The following is an 18,413-nucleotide window of genomic DNA, read 5'->3' on the forward strand; positions in this document are numbered from 1 at the left end:
TACTGTGCAGGGGTGTGGCATAGCACCTTGGTCCTCTGTGGACCTCCCGTTGCTATCTGTCACGCCCTCAGAGGGGTCAGTCTACACCAGCTTTAGGAATCGCAGCGGAGAGCCACCCCTGGGTGAGAAATAGGCAGGAATGGCCTCCCTGGTTTATGCGCCTTTCCCCCTGCTCATGCTCAATAGGCAGGTAGCTGGAAGAAGGAGGGCCCAAGTCAGAACTTGAAGAGTCCATCTGGAGTTCATTCCAAAGGTTCCCAGGGGCTGGGATAGCTATGTGGGCTTCAGATAGCCCTGAGCTGAAGTCCTCGCTCTTCTCTGCAACTGAATGAGCGTGCTCAAGTTATTAACTTCTCGAACCCCAAGAAATGGAGTTAAAGGCAGTTGCGCACCTTACCTCGTGCCTGAATGAGTTAATGTATAGAAGGAACTCACCACGGTGCTGCAGTGCAGATGCTTAATGAATGGTAGCTGTCACATTCTCTCATTATCATCATCAACGTTAGCGTCATACGCTAACGTTCTTCCGTGGGCCTCCCCACTGCCACCTCTGAGACAAAATTTCTTTCCTTTCTTCATTCACATCCGCCGGCAGCTTTCTGCTGACCTCTCCTGACGCCGTACCCTGAACACTGCAACCGATGCTGCGTTTGATCTGGGTTTTACTTGTACATCCACGTTTCCTCTTTGTGGTCCTTCCTGGACCCTGAGCTCTCCTTGAGCCACCCTGATCGGGAGGGAAGTTGGGAGAGAACTCACAGTCTCAGATCTCATCTCCTGCTCTCCTTCTTCCCCAGTTTTGTCCTGCCACATCCAGTATGACTGAGGAGTCTTATAAACTACAGATGCACTCCCGGGGCACTTGCCTGGGGCAGGAAAAGGGAAACAATCCCTTGCCTTGGCATGATCTCTGGGAACGAAGGTGGAAGGGAGGCTGGATTACACTACAGGGAAAAATGCTGTGAAATCTTGCTGTCAGTAGGTTCTCACTGGCAGTTATTTTGGTTTCTGGTTTTGAAACTGCTGTGCAAAGTCAGCTACTGACAGTTTAGGTTGCTGTTTGTTGCTGCAGGAGGATCCTAAGCCCAACCAAGCTTCCCCCAAAGCTTCTCCCTAGGACTGTTCCAAAGAAAAATAAAAGAAAAAAATGCCACTGGTATCTTCTTCCTCAGGAGCTTCGGTAGTTTCTCCCATTAACATTCTGGAAAGGGCTCTGGCCCAGAATTTCATAAGAAGACCCAAATGAAGGATGGAAAAATAATCCTCGGTGGGCCAGCAGGAGGGATGACATTAGATGTTATATAGATGGACATGCAGGCTCAGAGGAACTGAGCTTTAGTATGAACAGTACCCTCTTGATGGCTGTCCACACAGGGTCTCCACAGGTCAGAATGAGGCAGATGTGGTTCATCCTCCCAGTGAGCATGGGCAGCAGGCATCGGGATAGGGAGTGACTCTGAAACCTCAGGATTCTAAACCTTCCAAACCCAGCAGATGTCTGTGGTAGAAAGTTAACTTTTCAAGTTAACTCTGGAAAGAAATAAAGAAATAAAGAGGAAGAGTTTTAACTCAGGGTGAGGACTCAGTTTTTGAAGGCTGACTGAATGAATACCTGGATAATACTCTGAGTCCATGTGTCTTAGACACCTGTCTTTCTTTGCTCCCGAACCCAGTTTCAAGTGATGCCATCTGAGAGTTTGTTGAAATGGTGACAATGTCATTATGTTTGTCTTCTTGGCCCTCCCTGAGTGCTTCTCCTTCTCCCATGCCCTATGTCTAATGAGTTCTTGTCACTCAGTTCAATTTCTGTAATTATCTAGCTCATAAGAGTCTATAAAGTTCCGTGTGTCCTGGACATATCTAGTTAAAAAATCATAACTAAATTCATATTTACTGTGTTGCAGAGGGGCACTGAGGTCTGCACCTCCAGACTAGAGGGGGCAAAATGATGCAATGCAAAGAGATAAAGGGATTCTATCCTTCCAAAGACAATTTCCTATTTAACATAAGCACCTAAACCTTGCTGGCCAAGCTAAGGACAATCTATTTTTTTTTCCTGTTTCTTCCCTAACAAGGGATTCATTCATTCATTCACTCATTTGTTCATTCATTCATTCAACAAATGTTTATTGAGCATCACTATATGCTAGGGATATGGTAGTGAACAAAACCAACTTTATGCTCTCATGGAGTTATATTCTACTAGCAGGCAATAGACCAATAACCAGTGAATATATTATATAACGCCAGTGGAGATAAGTGCTATGAGGGAAGAAAAAAGCAGGCTATTTAGTAGACTAGTTTGGAAAGCAAACTCCTTGAGTAGATAGAAAGTTGAACATTATCCTACTATTCCAGGCATCGCTTATTCTGTACAGTCTTCCCACTCGAATGCCTTAGGCATTCTTACATGATGTTAGTGGGCATTCAGCAGAAAACACAAAGGTGTTTACCTTTGTGCAGACATGGAGACATTGGTGCACATCATAAAGAAGGAGCCATGACTGTGTCAAGTTTGACTGCCCCGTGCAGACCAGCCCTTACCTCAGAGTGGGGCTGGGCACAGAGAGGCCTGTAGTGCTGAGCTTGATACATCCAATTTAGTTCTTCTTTTTTTGGCTTTAAATCTATATATTTTTTTATTGTGGTAAAGAATACATGACTTATATTTGCTTTGTTACCCTTTTAACAATTTTTAAATATGCAGAACAGTATTGTTAACTCAATGCCCGTTCATTGTTGTACAGCAAAGCTCTAGAACATTTTCCAAGACTTGCATGACTGAAACTCTATACCCACTGAAGAGCAACTCCCCATTTCCCGCTCCGCCAGCCCCTCTACTTTCTGTTGTTATGAGTTTGAGTATGTTAGATACTTCATATGAGTGGAATCATACAGTATTTGTCCTTTTGTGACTAGCTTATTTCACTTAGTATAATGTCCTCAAGGTTCATCCATGTTGTAGCAAATGACAGAATTTCCTTTTTTAAGGCTGAATAGTATTCTATTGTATGTATACACCACACTTTCCTTATCCATTCGCCCATCAATAGACATCCAGTTTGCTTCTACATTTTGGCTATTGTAGATAGTGCTGCAATGACCACGTGTGAGCAAATACCTCTTCAAAATCCTGTTTTCAAATCTTCTGGATACCAATTTAGCCACTCTTGAATCACTGTGTGATGTGTTGCCCAGAAGGAAAGGTATGGATCACTCTCCTTGTAATTTGCAGTGATTCTCTGGTTCCTCCAAACCCATCACCTGCTGTCTCCCAGGCTCTGGGGGATGCAGAGGAGAATAATAATAAAAGTTACCACTTCTGTGGTGCTGAGCATTCTTTTAAGCTAACCTTGGGAGGCAGGTACTATTATTATCAAACCCAGTTTCAGAGGGAATGCTGAGGCAGACAGTTAATGGGTAAAATGAGAATGGGATTTGGTCTCAAGCAGTCTGGCCACAGAGGTGCTTGTAACCCTCTTGTAACTGAACAGTTTCTCCTTTGCCTTTCAGGTGTTCAGGGGATGGCAGGAGAGGGTGACAGACAAGGCAATGACTACATTCAACAGTGCAGGAATTGAATTGCTGCAATGTAGATAGACGCTCGAACAATTTGCTTTGGGAACACAGAGCAAGAAGCATTGAACTCCACGAAGTTGGGCACGATTTTTTTAGAGGCAGAGAGGTTTACTCCTGATGGATCCGTGGAAGGACCAAATGAACAACAAGGTATTTAAAGCACATTCCAGGTAAAATAAAAGCCATGTTTTCCCACATCTCTTTTGCACATTCCTGCATTAAATACCTGCCTTTCAAGGGCTTTGTATGTGCTAATGCAAGTATTTTATGTATTGTCTAATTTTTTCTAACAAAGTATTTTATGTATTGTCTTATTAATTTCTAACAAAGCACTGAGGGACAAGTATAATGATCCTCATCGTACAGATGAGGAACCTGAGGCTCAGAGAGGTAAAGTGCGGTGCCCAAGAACACACAGCCAAGGTCCAAGGCCGACCTTGGGCTCCAAAGGGGCGCTCCTGACACTGTGAGTATAAAGAGACGCTGAGTGGTGTGGCAGTCAAGGTCCTCCTCCCTGGAAACCCCCCAGGGTGCAACTGTCCAGACAAAGGTGTGGCGTTCGCTGGTCCAACTTGGCCCACTGACTGATAAACCTGACTGGCCTACACAGCAGAAAAGGAAAGGTTAAGGAAAAGGGCAAAGTAGCAAGATCTTTCTTTAAAGAGAAGAAAGGCCGGCCTCCTCCTCCCCCAGCCTGGTGGTGTGGCTCTGTGGTCCAGCGGGTGTTCGGTTGCCTTGCAGCTGCTGTTCGCCCTGGTCTAAGGTTGCAGTGCAAGACTCTGTTCACCTGACACTATTGAAAAGCCGAGTGAGTGAAACAGTGGCTTATCACAAGCCACCGGAGGTCTCTGTTTCTGGCTGGGTTCTACCATGCACTTGGCATTCAGAAAGCGCTTGTAGATGGACTGCCAAAATGCCAGATTTTTTTTTTTTTTTTTTTTTTTTAGTCCAAGGTAGGGTCAGATTTTCTCTCCATCCACCCATCTCTCCCTCCCCCAAGGTAGTAATCGCATCACAGGGAAACCTGAGCTCACTTGTTTTTTGCCGCCAGCTCCTATTTGCCTGGAAAATACGTTTGCTGGCAGTACTCCGGGAGAAGCTGCATCCTGATTTATTGCTCTTTCCCTGAGAAGTTTTTGCTTCTGAGAATTCTATTGTGTCAGAGCTGGGATGGGATTTAAGTCTTGCTCTAAAGGGACTGAGTCTTGGTAATGGGATTAATAAAGGGAATATTCTGGCCCCGCCAAGCACTGTGATGTGGCAATTTACTAAGGAGAACAGAGACGGGGTCGTGGTTAAATTGCTTTGCTTGCCGACCTTTAACTGCTACCCTGATCACGATGATGGGCCAACTTGGAGGTTCCAGGCTGTCTCACGGTTCCTCCCTGGAGCTCTGTAGCACACCTCCATCTCCGAACTCCCTCACACACACAGTGGCAAGATGCCCTTGACAAAAGGGAAAGAAGAGGAATAGGTGTGTTTTGTCTCAGCGGCAAACAGCCTTAGTGCTCTGTGTGTTAAATGGGCGAGCTGGGATTTGGGAGAGTTGGTGATGGTGGAAATGGGAGCAAAGGGCTGGGGGGGGGGGGGTGGAATACGGAGGGCAGCAGTGGGAAGACAAAGCTGGTGTCATCACCTCCTTTGTTTTCTCCGCCACCAAAATCTTTGCAGTCCTGGTTTGCGAAATGCAGATAGGCGGCGCAGCGGGCTTGTCCGGAGACGAAACAATTCCTCAGTGTCCAATAATTTGGAACAAAGAGAGGCCCGAAGGGGCTGCACCGCCAGGCCCGGGAAAGAAGTGCAGGCGCCGAGCTGAAGCCCCGAGTCCGGTGGACTCTCGGGTTTATTACCTATCATCAAAACCTACTATCGTATCGTAGAATGTAAAGTATGCGGAAGCAAGGAGGGAAAAACAACGCAAGAAAGCAATCACGTGAGGGGCAGCAGGGAACCGTGTGCGTGACTACGAGCACGGGTCCTCGGAGGCATTATCTAAGGGGCTGCAGGGATCGGGGAACTGAGCTCAGCCGGCCTGCCTATCTTAAGCACCATCATTGCTGTGTCTAGCATGTATTGTTTTCTGCACCGACCCAGGGCGGGAATAACTGGCTCTTGCCACACGCTTGGAGCTGTTGCCATTTCTGCGTGTTCTTGTTCTTTTTGTCTCTTTTACCCGCTGAGGTCCTGCTCGCCCACATTTCCCCCGTTTTTGTTTACGTAAGTTCAGATTGGAAGGGAAGGTTACAAGGGTGGTTTGGGTGGGGATCGCCTTATAGCGAAGCTGCTGCTGGAGGGTCATCATCGCTTCAGCCGAAGAGTTCTTTTTTTTTTTTTTTTTTTAAGATTTTATTTATTTATTAGAGAGAGAGAGCACAAGCGGGGGGGGGGGGGGCGGCGGAGGGAGAGGGAGAAGCAGGCTCCCCGCCAAGCAGGGAGCAGGTGGGGACTCCATCCGGGATCTCGGGATCCTGACCTGAGTTGAAGGCAGAGGTGCAACCGACTGAGCCACCCAGGCGCCCCCAGCAGGAAGAGTTCTATGAAACATGTAGCCAAGGGCCTTTAGCACTGCAAGAAAACAGAGAAGACCTATGAGAATCCATATTCGGAGGTCTAGTCCTGAAAACCAGTTTTGAGGGTTGAGCCAATGAGCCGAATCATTAAGGTGGGCAAGCGTGGCATTTTGTGCCTCTTCACGTAATTGAACCATTTGTTCATGTAACTGACCTTGAAGGCTGAGAATGTCCTGACCCAGAGGAGAATGAAATGCTCTATGTAGAAGCTGTTGGACATCCTCCCAAAGAGGGGAGCTATTGAAGGGGACAGGGGTGCTCCACATGGAGTGATAGCCCACATCACAGCTGAGACGGCTACGGGTCCAAAGGACTTGCTGATGTTCCCCCAGCCAGGAGACCGCCGCTTCCCACGCATCAAGGCGTTGGAGGATTTCCTAATTCATTGTGGTCTGAGTGATTAACTCAAAGGTTGCATTTTGTAGATAACTGTTCATAAGATGGGCTGTTTAAATAGAATGGGAAAGAGCGACTACAGCTGTAGGAGCGGTAGCGGCCTGGGCGGGGACAGCTATAATGGATGCTCTGAGGAGCCCGAGAAATCTTTTGCTCCTAGCACGGTCTAGAGCGTTAGTAATCTGTTCTAAGGCGGAATCTCCAGCCCAAGTCCTAGTTAGGTTGACCGGGATCCATGCCTCAGCCCTCTGCTTGAGCACAAGAATCTGAGTGATGTTTAGTTGGGTTATATTCGGATGTGTAATACAGGGAGTGAGCCCCGTGAAATTGGCAGCTAGTGTTACATTAAAGGTTTTCATCCAGGGATAATGAGAAGATGAAGAATTTATCTGAAAGATAGAAGGCTCATGGGAGGACATCTCAAGTATGTAGGGGTGAGAGGAGCAAACCCTAATCTATTCAGTGGTATCATTGGCAACCCAAGTAATCTTTCTCCCCTTAGGTCTTTGATAGTCTCCTTGACGCACCCTGTGCACAATTGCCAGGTGTCAGATGTATTTTTTTTTTAACAAGGACCAGTGAGAGTGCTTGAGGACATGCAACAGGGACCCCACCAGTCCCGGGTTCCAGGATAAAGACTGTCCAGAGTTATAAGGGAGGCTATAATGCCATGTGATGTTAGAGTTTTGAACCAGGAGACCCGTTGGGCCCCCATATTCTAGCACTCACTCCTCAAATAGTGGATTTTTAGTGATGTTTGTTGATCTACAGGTGCCCAACTCAAGTGGAGGCCTTCTCCAATTTGTACCCAAGGGTGAGAACAAACAGGAATGTTAGGTTTAGGGTACCTTTTTCCCGATTTGATTTTACCCCCTACCCTGGCAGTTCTGATGAATATTTGATATTTTACTGTCCATATACAATCCGTCCCTGTGAAGATGTGGTTCATATACCATTGTGGTTGAAAAGGAACACAATCATTACTGATTGTAGTGTGTGGTACAGCACAGAAAGGTAACCTTCAGTAAAGAAGAACCAATCATGAGTCAATCTGTGCCATCCACTGTGATAGCCAAGTTTGCTACAGAATTTTCCACAGTCCTGAAGGGGGCCAGATGGGGGGAGCCAGTTACTCCCTGTGTAGGTGGTGTCATTGGTGGAAATGGGAGGTTCAGTGTCCCCCTAGGAAAGGAGGCCAAAGACTGGGGGAGTTCAAGATAATGTGTCCAATATTTGTGATTTCCCATAGAGATAGGGAGGAAGCCAAAGAGTCCCCATAACATAAACAGCACAGATACCTTAGAGTCTTTGGAGGTAATGGTTAAAATTTGATTCATTAATTAGGATTTTTTTTTTTTTGTCCATACTAAGTATGCCAATTTAACTTTTTCTATTTGTAATTTTTGGATGTCCTTCTGATCTCTGTTTTCACTGAGCCTAACTTTCCTAGTCAGATTGAAGATCTCACAATTTAGCTGTTGCCAATCTTATTTTATGTTGCTTGATTCTACCATTTGTTATAAATGAGTTAAGAGATCATTAGTGTGTATGTTCTAGCTAATTCTATAAGACTTTATTTATTTATTTGACAGAGAGAGCACACAAGCAGGGAAAGCAGCGGAGTGAGGGAGAGAAGCAGACCCCTTGCTGAGCAAAGAGCCCAATGCGGGCTCAAAACCAAGACCCCGGGATCATGACCTGAGCTGAAGGCAGAAAGAAGGCAGATGCCCAACCGACTGAGCCACCCAGGTGCCTTGTTCTAGCTAATTCTTGACAGTGCAGGATGGCTGTACTGGCTGGAATTAGTCTCCCACATCGTTAACACAGTTCTTCTATTCACTTGCATATTCTGTTCTCTCTGTTGGCAGAACAGACTGTCAGCATGTCCCATTTCATCTCCAACTTTATTGCCTCCCATGACAGTTGAGGCATCATAAGTCCCAGCCAAATGGACGTCCCACTGAATGTTGCTTTAACTTCTTTATTCTTTCCCAACTTGAGGGGTTTTGCTTACACAAATTTTACCAATCTCTTTAGGTCTCTATGAAGATGTTTCTGAATCTTCCAATCAGAGGTAAATTTTTAAATCTCTTTAATGGTACAGATATTACATTATGTTGTTATGTTAGGTACTATGACATAATATGTATTATATATGTACACTGTGATATATATGCATATTATATAGGCAACTTTGTCTTACTTTCCACATTTATCCTTTAATTCCTTGAAGGCAGGGTTTGTGTCATATATGTTATCTGGGATTACTTAAAAAGCCAATTTGAATTCCTCTTTGAACCCCTATCCCCGAGGCTGGAGGAATGAACCGTCTCATTCTTATTGCTTCCCCTCCTATCACTGTTCCTAAAGGTGTTACTGTTAGGAAGACTTTATCCCACCTGGAGTGGTCCTTTCATTTTTCTGTGTCTATGCTGCATCCGTACCACATTTGGGGTGTGGGAACCTTAGGCACTGGGGGTTTCCAGGCCTAGGTTTCTTGGTAATTCATGCAGCCAAAACTCTGAGGTCTTTGTCAACTCCCAAGTGCACTCCCCTGAGATGGGCCCAGGCCCCCACTCCTCTTACTTCTCATAGAATACACATTTCTCTGTTCTACACATTCAGGATATTTAAAATAAGCTCTTCAGTAAGTTTTTCCAAAAGGAAAAAAAAAAGCCATCTTTTTTTGGATGGCTTCTGACTTCTTCTCAGTAAAATTCTCTCTGTAACAAGGAAATCCTGTGAGCCTGGCTACCTGCTGGGAATGGTAACAGAAGGGAAAAAATATAAACAATAAAAATGAATTAATGTTTTTTGGGAAAAATCCTTCCATAAGCAAAAGGCTAAAAGACTAGCTGTGAGATGTGAACCTTTATTAAAATAAAGGACATGTCTGAATCAGGATTGTAGTCAGCTGTTCAATAGGCTTGACTCCGGAGACCAGGCAACTCTAAGCAATAGGAAACAGGAGGAAATAAATACTAGCAGGTGAGCTGCTGGGGATTTGGCAATTAGCAATAGCTAGGCCTGTCAACAAGAAGAGAAGAAGCATCAGGAAGGCTTAGCAGAAGGTGGAGGGCAATGGGACTCAGGGTTAGGACACTGGCCTTCAGGAGGACTGATGGGACCCAGGAAAGACCTCAGTTCTGGAAGGATGAGTATTGGGTCAAGCATCACAATAGAGTGTTCAAGAAGGAAAAACATGATAAGGACCTAATCACTAGAAAGGGACCCAAGGTTAACCATGTCCTGAAGCAAGGCTGAATTCATGCTGGGTTGCTGAGTCACTAAGCTACTTGATTATGATTTCAGAATCCTCTAATAGTAGGGAGGAAGATCAGTTCCCAAGCTGGGGGTGGGGCTAAACTCCAGCCTACTGCAGAAATCTGAGTTGCCCTAGGGATGGAAGAGAAGAGTGAGTCAGGCAAGCTATTAAACCAGAGTTTTGATGCACAGTGTTTGAAAAGGACACTGGCATAAAAATTAGTTTTCACACATTTCTCTACACATGGATACTGTCAACACTTAACTTTGAGCATGTTGACCAAATTAAAAATGGCCTGCTTTTTATTTTTATTTTTCAAATACTAACCATTGCCTGAAATTTCTCACCCTGTTTGTTTATTTTATTTTTAAAGATTTTATTTATTCATTTGAGAGAGAGTGAGAGAGAGCACGATCAGTGAGGAGGAGAAGCAGGCTCCCTGCTGAGCAGGGAGCCCGACATGGGACCCTGAGCTGAAGGCAGACCCTTAACCGATTGAGCCACCCAGCTGCCTCTGGCCTGATTTTTAAAAATCACCATTTATATTTCCTTCTCAAAATTCAATTGCCACAGTCCAAGGTGGGGAATATCTCACATGTTGGAAAATACTATTGACAGTATTGTTCTGATAATGACTGTTAGTGAAGTCTTAGGAACGAATAGCATTTTCTGGGAGGATTAGCGAGCACGTTGTGGGTGATTGCCATTAGTCAGGAAACACTTGTGTTAGGGTAACTCTAAGACCTTCAGCTGGGCAACAACCATAATTATTGCAGTGAAAGCACTTGGATATTATTCAGTGACTTCATAAGCAAATAGATCCCATCTCTTTCCTCTTTAATCTGTACCACATTCTGCAACCACAGAAAGTTTTCTTAAACTATTAGTTAAATGAATTCTTCCTCTTGCTTTAAAACTTCTAGTAAATCCTTAATATGCTTCATGCCAAGTCCAAAGTCTTCCTGTCAAAGATCTCCACAACTTGAACTCCCTCCACCAATTCAGCCTCTTCTCATTGCTCCCAGCATAGTCTTTGCCTTAATCTGTTGTCGGCATTCAAATCTGCCTTCCACTTCTGTTCATGCTATTTATGACACTGAAGTAAACTCCTTTGCACTTCATATGGATACTCAGCTCCTGACATTTCTAAAATCAAGCTCTCTTTTCATTTTCTCCATGAGACCCTTTCCAAGAATTCTCTCCCTCTTTCTACTCTCAGTATTGCAGAAACCAGTGGTCATCTACCTAACATCTGTTCTCCCAAACTTTTTCTTTTATAGAATTCCAATCAAAATTGGTATTCTATAAAAGAAAAAGATTCTATTAAAAATTTTTCTGAGCAGCTCTTTTGGAGCAAGAAGTGATAATATTCTTGCCGATCAGACAGGAAAGAATTTCTAGGAATTGCTTTTGTGATATAGATAGGCACCACCTTTTCCTCCTGGGTGCTTCTTTCATCATTTTCCCCCTGTTTTATTGAGATCTAATTAATATATCACATCTTGTAAGTAGGTGTACAATGTGATGATTACAAAATGATTACCACAATAAGGTTACTTAACACATCCATCATCTCACTTAATTATCATTGTGTGTGTGTGTGTGTAGTGAGAACAATTAAGATCTACTTTCTTTGCAACTTTCAAGTATATGATATAGTCAAACTATAAATGCCAGGCTGTATATTAAATCCCCAGAGCTTATTCATTTTATAACTGGAAGTTTGTGTCTTTGATAATGACTGTTAGTGAAGTCTTAGGAACGAATAGCATTTTCTGGGAGGATTTTTCCCCATTTCCCCACACCAACGCCACCCCCTGGCCACCACCAATCAATTCTCTGTTTCTGTGTGTTTGGTTTTTTTTAGATTCCATATGTAAGTGATATCATACAGTGTATTTCTTTCTCTGACTTATTTCACTTAACATAATGTCATCAAGCTTCATCCATGTTGTTGCAAATGACAGGATTTACTTCTTTCTCATGGCTGAATAATACTCTGTTGTATATATACATGCACATCACATTTTCTCTGTTCATTCTGTTGATGGACAGACACTTAGGTTGTTTCCATGTCTCAGCTATTGTGACTAGTGTGGCAATGTATAGATCTCTTCGAGATGGCAATTTAATTTTCTTCAATAATACCCAGGAGTGGAATTGCCGGATCATATAGTAGTTCTATTTTTAATTATTTGAGGAACCCCCCTACTGTTTTCCATAATGACTCTACCAATTTACATTTCTATCAGTAGTGCACCAGAGTTTCCTATTCTCCATATCCTTATCAGCACTTACTTCTTTTTCATAATAGCTATTCTGACAGGGCTGAGGTGATATCTCATTGTGGTTTTGATTTGTATTTCCCCGATGATGAGTGATGTTGAGCATCTTTTCATGTATCTGTTGGCCATTTGTATGCCTTCTTTGGAAAAATGTCTATTCAAGTGTTTTGCCCAATTTTTAATCAAATTATTATTATTATTTTGCTATTGAGCTGTATGAATAATCTTGGTTCCCTTGTCAAATATTAGCTGTATATGCATGGGTTTATTTCTGGGCTCTCCATTCTGTTTCATTGATCTATGTGTCAGTCTTTTTATAACTTGGTAGTATAGTTTGAAATCAGGAGGTGTGACACTTCCAGCTTTGTTCTTCTTTCTCAAGATTGCTTTGGCTATGCAGGGTCTTCTGTGGTTCCAAACAAATTTTAGAATTGTTTTTGTATTTCTGTGAAAAAGGCCATTGGATTTCAATAGAGATTGCACTGAATCTATAGATGGTTTTGGATAAAATGAATATTTTAACAATATTAATATTAATTCTTTTGATCCATAAACATGGGAAATCTTTCCATTTGTTTGTGTTTTCTGTTTCTTTAATCAAGGTTTTACAGTTTTCAGTGTACTGGTCTTTCACCTCCTTGGTTAAATTTATTCCTAACCATTTTATTGTTTTTGATGCTGTTGTAAATGGGATTGTTTTCCTTAATTCTTTTTCAGATAGTTTAATGTTAGTGTATAGAAATACAACTGATTTTGTATATTAATTTTATACCCTGCAACTGAATTCACTTATTAGTTCTAAAAGTTTTTTCAGCTTTATTGAAGTATAATTGACAAATTATAAGGTATTTAAAGCATGCATGATTGACTTGATATATAATATAGGTACAATGTGGAAGGATTCCTCCAGTCTAATCTTTCTTTCTTTCTTTCTTAGAACATTTAAGTTCTGCGCTCTTAGAAAATTTCAATTATACAATACAGTGTTATAGCTGTAGTCACCAGGTTATATATTAGATCCTCAGACCTTATTCATCTTATAACTTGTAGCCTTTTACCAACATCTCCCTATTTTCCTTACCCCCAGTTCCCTGGCAACCACTTTTCCATTTTAACAGGTCTTTATGGTAGAGTCTTTAGAATTTTCTATTCATAAGATCATGTCAGCTGCAGACAGAAAATTTTGCTTTTTTTCTTTCTGATTTGGATGCCTTGTATTTATTTTTCTTGCCTAATTGCTCTGGCTAGGGCTTCCAGTACTATGTTGAAAAGCAGTAATGAGAAAGGGCACCCTTGACTCATTCCTGATCTTAAAGAAAAAGTTTACAACCTTTCACCATTGAGTATGATGTTGGCTGTGGTTTGTCATATATGGCTTTGATTACATTCCTTCTGTACTCAAGTTTGTTGAGAGTTTTATTGTGAAAGGATGTTGAATTTTATCAAATACTTTTTTCTGCATCTTGATATAATCCTATGAGTTTTATCTCTTTCATCTTTCTAGAACCTGGACTAGACATTGCAGATGAAGCAATCATCTTGTGCTTATAAAATGATCAAAGGAATGAAAGCTAAATGCTAAGGCTGGCAGAGCCTGAAGAGAGAAGTAGATTGGGATATTGATAACATCATGGAGCTACTGCACCAGCCCTGCACTGCTTATCTTTAGCCATATATTTTTTTTTCTTGTATAAGAAAAATAATCCCCTCTCTAGGTAATTCAGTTAGTGATTGATATGTGCAGATTAATAGAACCCCTACCTAGTACCCTCATATACTTAAAGTCAATATCATGCCATAAATCAGTTATTTATCCTTTTATTTTTCATCTTTACTATTCTTTTCTCTCCAGTTAGTCACCTCCTTATGGATGGGTATGATCTTATATATCTTTATCAATATTTCATCACTATTCTTTTTTTTTTTTCTTAAAGATTTATTTATTTATTTTAGGGAGGGAGACAAAGAGAGGGAAAAGGGGGAGGGGCAGAGGGAGAGAGAGAATCCTTAAGCAGACTCCCCAACAAGCAGGGAGGCCAACAGGGGGCTTGATCCCAGGACCCTGAGATCATGACCTGAGCCAAAATCAAGAGTCAGCCCCTTAACCCACTAAGCCACCCAGGCACCCCTTTCATTACTATTCTTAGACACTGTTAGAAGCACCTAGTATATAAGTGTAACTAATGTGCAAATGCTGATTATGTCAATCAGCCAATAACTATATAATAATGTAAACTATGCATCCAGCATAATAGAGACTGTAGAAGCTGGAGGAGTTTGTGTTTTGAAGTAGTTTTATTGTGATATTAGAAAGCAGATATTTGCTTATGGGTTTTTAATGTATTTGTTTAAAAATGATCATTAAGAGTCTTTTTAGTTACATTTCAGTATTTAATTTCATTTTATTGTGCTAATAAAATACTTGTAATTTCAGCAGCCAGTGTTAAAATAGATATAGTAATTAGGTAGTGATAGATGGAGTTAGGCAACCTTATAGGACCTATTTATTTATTCATTTGAGACACAGAGATAGAGAGAGAGAGAGCATGAGCAGGGAGAGAGGCAGAGGGAGACGGAGAAGGAGACTCCCCACTGAGTGGGGAGCCCGACGCGGGACTCGATCCCAGGACCCCGGGATCATGACCTGAGCCGAAGGCAGACGCTTAACGACTGAGCCACCCAGGCGCCCCTTTATAGGACCTATTTAAACTATCTTAGTGTAGTACTTATTATGGGATGAATGATATAATACCATGAAGGATACTCGTAATGCATTTCCAGTGCAACTCAGAAAGAAATTTTCTTTTTTTAATGGTGGAAGAAGCCAAGAAGTCAATTGAGGAAGACAAAAACTGAAATACCTGGGTATTGGATGAATTATTTATATGAAGTTAAATTCACTAAGAATGATGAAAATAAGTGATAGGAAAACAGCCAGCCAGGTACTAAAGTTACTGATGAATGCAAAAGCCTGATCAAGAGGTAAATGACAACAAAAAGGGGAGTCAGTAAGAGATGTTGTCAGATTATTATGTATTGGTATCAATTATTGCTATTAAAAATGTTATTTTGTTGCAATTTTGATTTTTATCACCCAATAATTATTTAGAAAAGTAATTTTAAGTTTCTAAACCAATGGTTTTCTTTTATTTGGTCTTTATTCTTCATTTTGAATTTCATTATATTTTGGCTCTTTAACATGGTCTATTTAGTTCCATTTTGTGGAAAGTATTGACGACTTCTTTGTGGCCTAATATATGGTCAGTTTTTGCCAGGGTTCCCATTGCTGTTTTGTAAGGAATGTACATTTTTGGTTTGGGGGTCTGGAGTTTGATATGTAGCTCTTGAGTTCATCTTATTAATTATGTTATTCAGGTGATGAGGAAATCAAACCGATAGTTTAACTCATTTTGTGTTAACCCAGAATAATCTGTGCATGCTGTTATATAGTTTGTTGTGTTAAAGAGAATTTGAAATGTTAGAGAATTTGAGAAATTAACGCTGTGATTCCAACTTTAAAAGATTGATACTAGGTCTGTTATTTTAAGCTGAAAGTTGTTAAGAAAATTTGCCTAAATTCTAAAAGACTACTGAAATATTTATTTATTTACTTATTTATTTATTAAATTTTGGGTAAATAGTATATATTTATTATTTGCATAGTTTGGAAGTTTTTTTTTTACTTTGAAAAGATATGTTTTATTTTCTTTGCTAATTTGACTGTTGAATTATTTAAAAGAATTTGAGGGGCACATGGGTGGCTTAGTCAGGTAAGCATCCAACTCTTGATTTCAGCTCAGGTCATGATCTCAGGGTCGTGAGACTGAGCCCCATGTTGGGCTCTGCACTGGGAATGGAGCCTGCTTCAGATTCTCTCTCTCCCTCTCTCTCCACCCCTCCCCCACTCATGTGCATGCTCTCTGTCTTAAAAAGTAAATAAATAAAAGAATTTGAGAAAAACTAAAAATAGTTATGTAAATGCTAGGGTGGATTTGTCTAGAAGTGCTGTGTACCTGCCTGATCAAGCACTTAAAAGAAAATACACTAATTTGAAATGCAGTTTACAATGCTTAGGGAACTGAATGAAGTCCATAAATTAAGTAGTTTAAGTAGAATTTGGTCTATTCTACATTATTTGACCAAACATTAATTAGATTCTCCTGAAAATTATTGTTCTTGTTTACATAAATGTACTAGATTTATAGGTAATAAAAGAATCATTCATGTAGATTTAAAACCTTCGGGACAATTTTGGTTTTAAATTGGGAAATTTATTATATTGAATATTTAGATCCCCTGTAATTCTTTTTTGTTTTTTAAGATTTTATTTATTTAAGAGAGAGACCACAAGCCTGGGAGAGAAAGAAGCAGACTCCCTGCTGAGCAGGGAGCCCTACTCAGGGCTCAGTCCCAAGACCCTGGGATCATGACCTGAGCCGAAGGCAGATGCTCAACCAACGGAGCCACCCAGGCACCCCAAATACCCTGTAATTCTAAATAGTATTTTCTGGGTACAAAAGCCCTCTTTGAGCATCAGAAAACTGCAATTAATGGAAATCAATATTTTAATCAAAATTCCCCAAAGGTGAGAGGTGGGTTGGCTATGGCTTTCTACACAAGGAAACAGAAGAAATCTCAAAGACTTCAGGGGAAAATGGTAGCATAAACATAAGTGTCATAGAATCCTCCCATCCTCAATTGAAATGACCAAAGGAATAAAAGAATAAAAAAGATATTAATAAAATTTGAATTTTTAAAAAAGATTTTATTTGGGCGCCTGGGTGGCTCCGTTGGTTAAGCAACTGCCTTCGGCTCAGGTCATGATCCTGGAGTCCTGGGATCGAGTCCCGCATCGGGCTCCCTGCTCAGCAGGGAGTCTGCTTCTCCCTCTGACCCTCCCCCCTCTCATGTGCTCTCTCTCTCTCTCTCAAATAAATAAAATCTTTAAAAAAAATAATAATAATTTCTAAAAAAAAAGATTTTATTTATTTATTAGAGGGAGAGAGAGAGAAAGAGCACGAGTTGGGGGAGGGGCAGAGGGAGAGGGAGAAGCAGATGCCCCACTGAGCAGGGAGCCTGCCTGGAGCCTGATGTGGGACTCGATCCCAGGACCCTGAGATCAGGATCTGAGCTGAAGGCAGACACTCAACTGACTGAGCCCAGATATACACAAAATTTGGAAGAAGACTATATCTTATGAGCTTTCATGAATTTTTGTTAGGCCCATTGCAGATGGGACCAAATGAAAAGAAGATATTAAGGGGTTACAACTGTCCCTTTTAAGAAAGTAGAATGGTTTCATAAAGTAAATGGCAGATATCCTGGAAAAATGCCATCAACATCCCCTAATTTTGAGGGTCTAGGCTGGGAGCAAAGGATGGGGGGCCCTATAATGGGTCAGGGGAATATTTCATTTAAGTCTCTTTCACCATCACAGATCAACAGAGTCTGGAAGCAGAATGTCCAATGGCAAGCGTAGGCACACTAGACAGGAAGAAGTGTGCTTCACCATGGGCTCCGTCAGGGAGGATCCCAGACAAGAGCTCATCATGTGGCTAGATTATTCCAAATAGTGCAAATCAACGGGCATATGCTACAGGGGGAAGAGTGAAAGAAATCTTGAATAGAAGGATTTTTAAATCTGGTAAAAAAGCTTGAGTTGGGTATTGCCTCAGAGACATAGGGAAAGGGCCAGGCTCTACTCTTGTCTTGACTTTTTTTTCCTGCTGAGCCTTTTCACACTGAAAATTAAGGCCTAGTGTTTACTCCCCTACTTCCTTCTGTGGTTGCATTAGGGATACCCAGGTCCTATCTCATTGGAGGTCTAGACTATGGACTAATGGGAAATGGGTGGGAGGGAATCTGGTCCATACCAAACCCTCTTCAACCTTCTGGTTGGCTGTAGAATATGTTTTATTCAGTGCAGAACTGAGGACCTAAGGTGGTGTAGGCCTGGTTTCTTTGCACTCAGGATTTGTGGAGCTTGTGGAGCTTACTGGGTGTAAAGCATACAGCAGATAGGTAACTACTTCAGTACATGCACTACTTTAGTGGATATAACCTGTGTAGTGGGTGGGAGTAAGTAGGCAGTGGGACCAAGGAGGTTTGTGGAGAAGCTGAACTGTACTGGGGTGTTGATGGTTGATGTTGATAACAACCAATGACAAGTTGTCTGTTTCCATTGTAAAATGCATGTATGTCAAATTCATCCATCTTCAGTCTTAGTGATGCCAGTTTACTCCTGCAATGAGTTACAAGAGAATAACCATTATTATCTTATGATTATACTTATTACCAGGTTCTGCTTATTTTCAGGGA

General features: G+C 41.6%; 1 protein-coding gene across 1 annotated transcript in view; it reads left to right on the top strand.

The window, feature by feature from the left end:
- The first annotated feature begins 3,518 nt into the window (after positions 1–3,518).
- Positions 3,519–18,413, top strand: part of RSPO2 (R-spondin 2) — a 184,294-nt gene continuing 169,399 nt past the window's right edge. The window contains exons 1-3 of the mRNA XM_045896049.3: positions 3,519–3,729; positions 8,138–8,294; positions 8,583–8,619. The gene's annotated coding sequence lies outside the window, so the exon portion shown is untranslated. The remainder of the gene's footprint in view (positions 3,730–8,137; positions 8,295–8,582; positions 8,620–18,413) is intronic.

Source organism: Mirounga angustirostris, unplaced genomic scaffold, assembly GCF_029215605.1.
Source record: "Mirounga angustirostris isolate CCGP_5_RB_7025 unplaced genomic scaffold, mMirAng1.0.hap1 SCAF_4, whole genome shotgun sequence".
Lineage (NCBI taxonomy): Eukaryota > Metazoa > Chordata > Mammalia > Carnivora > Phocidae > Mirounga > Mirounga angustirostris.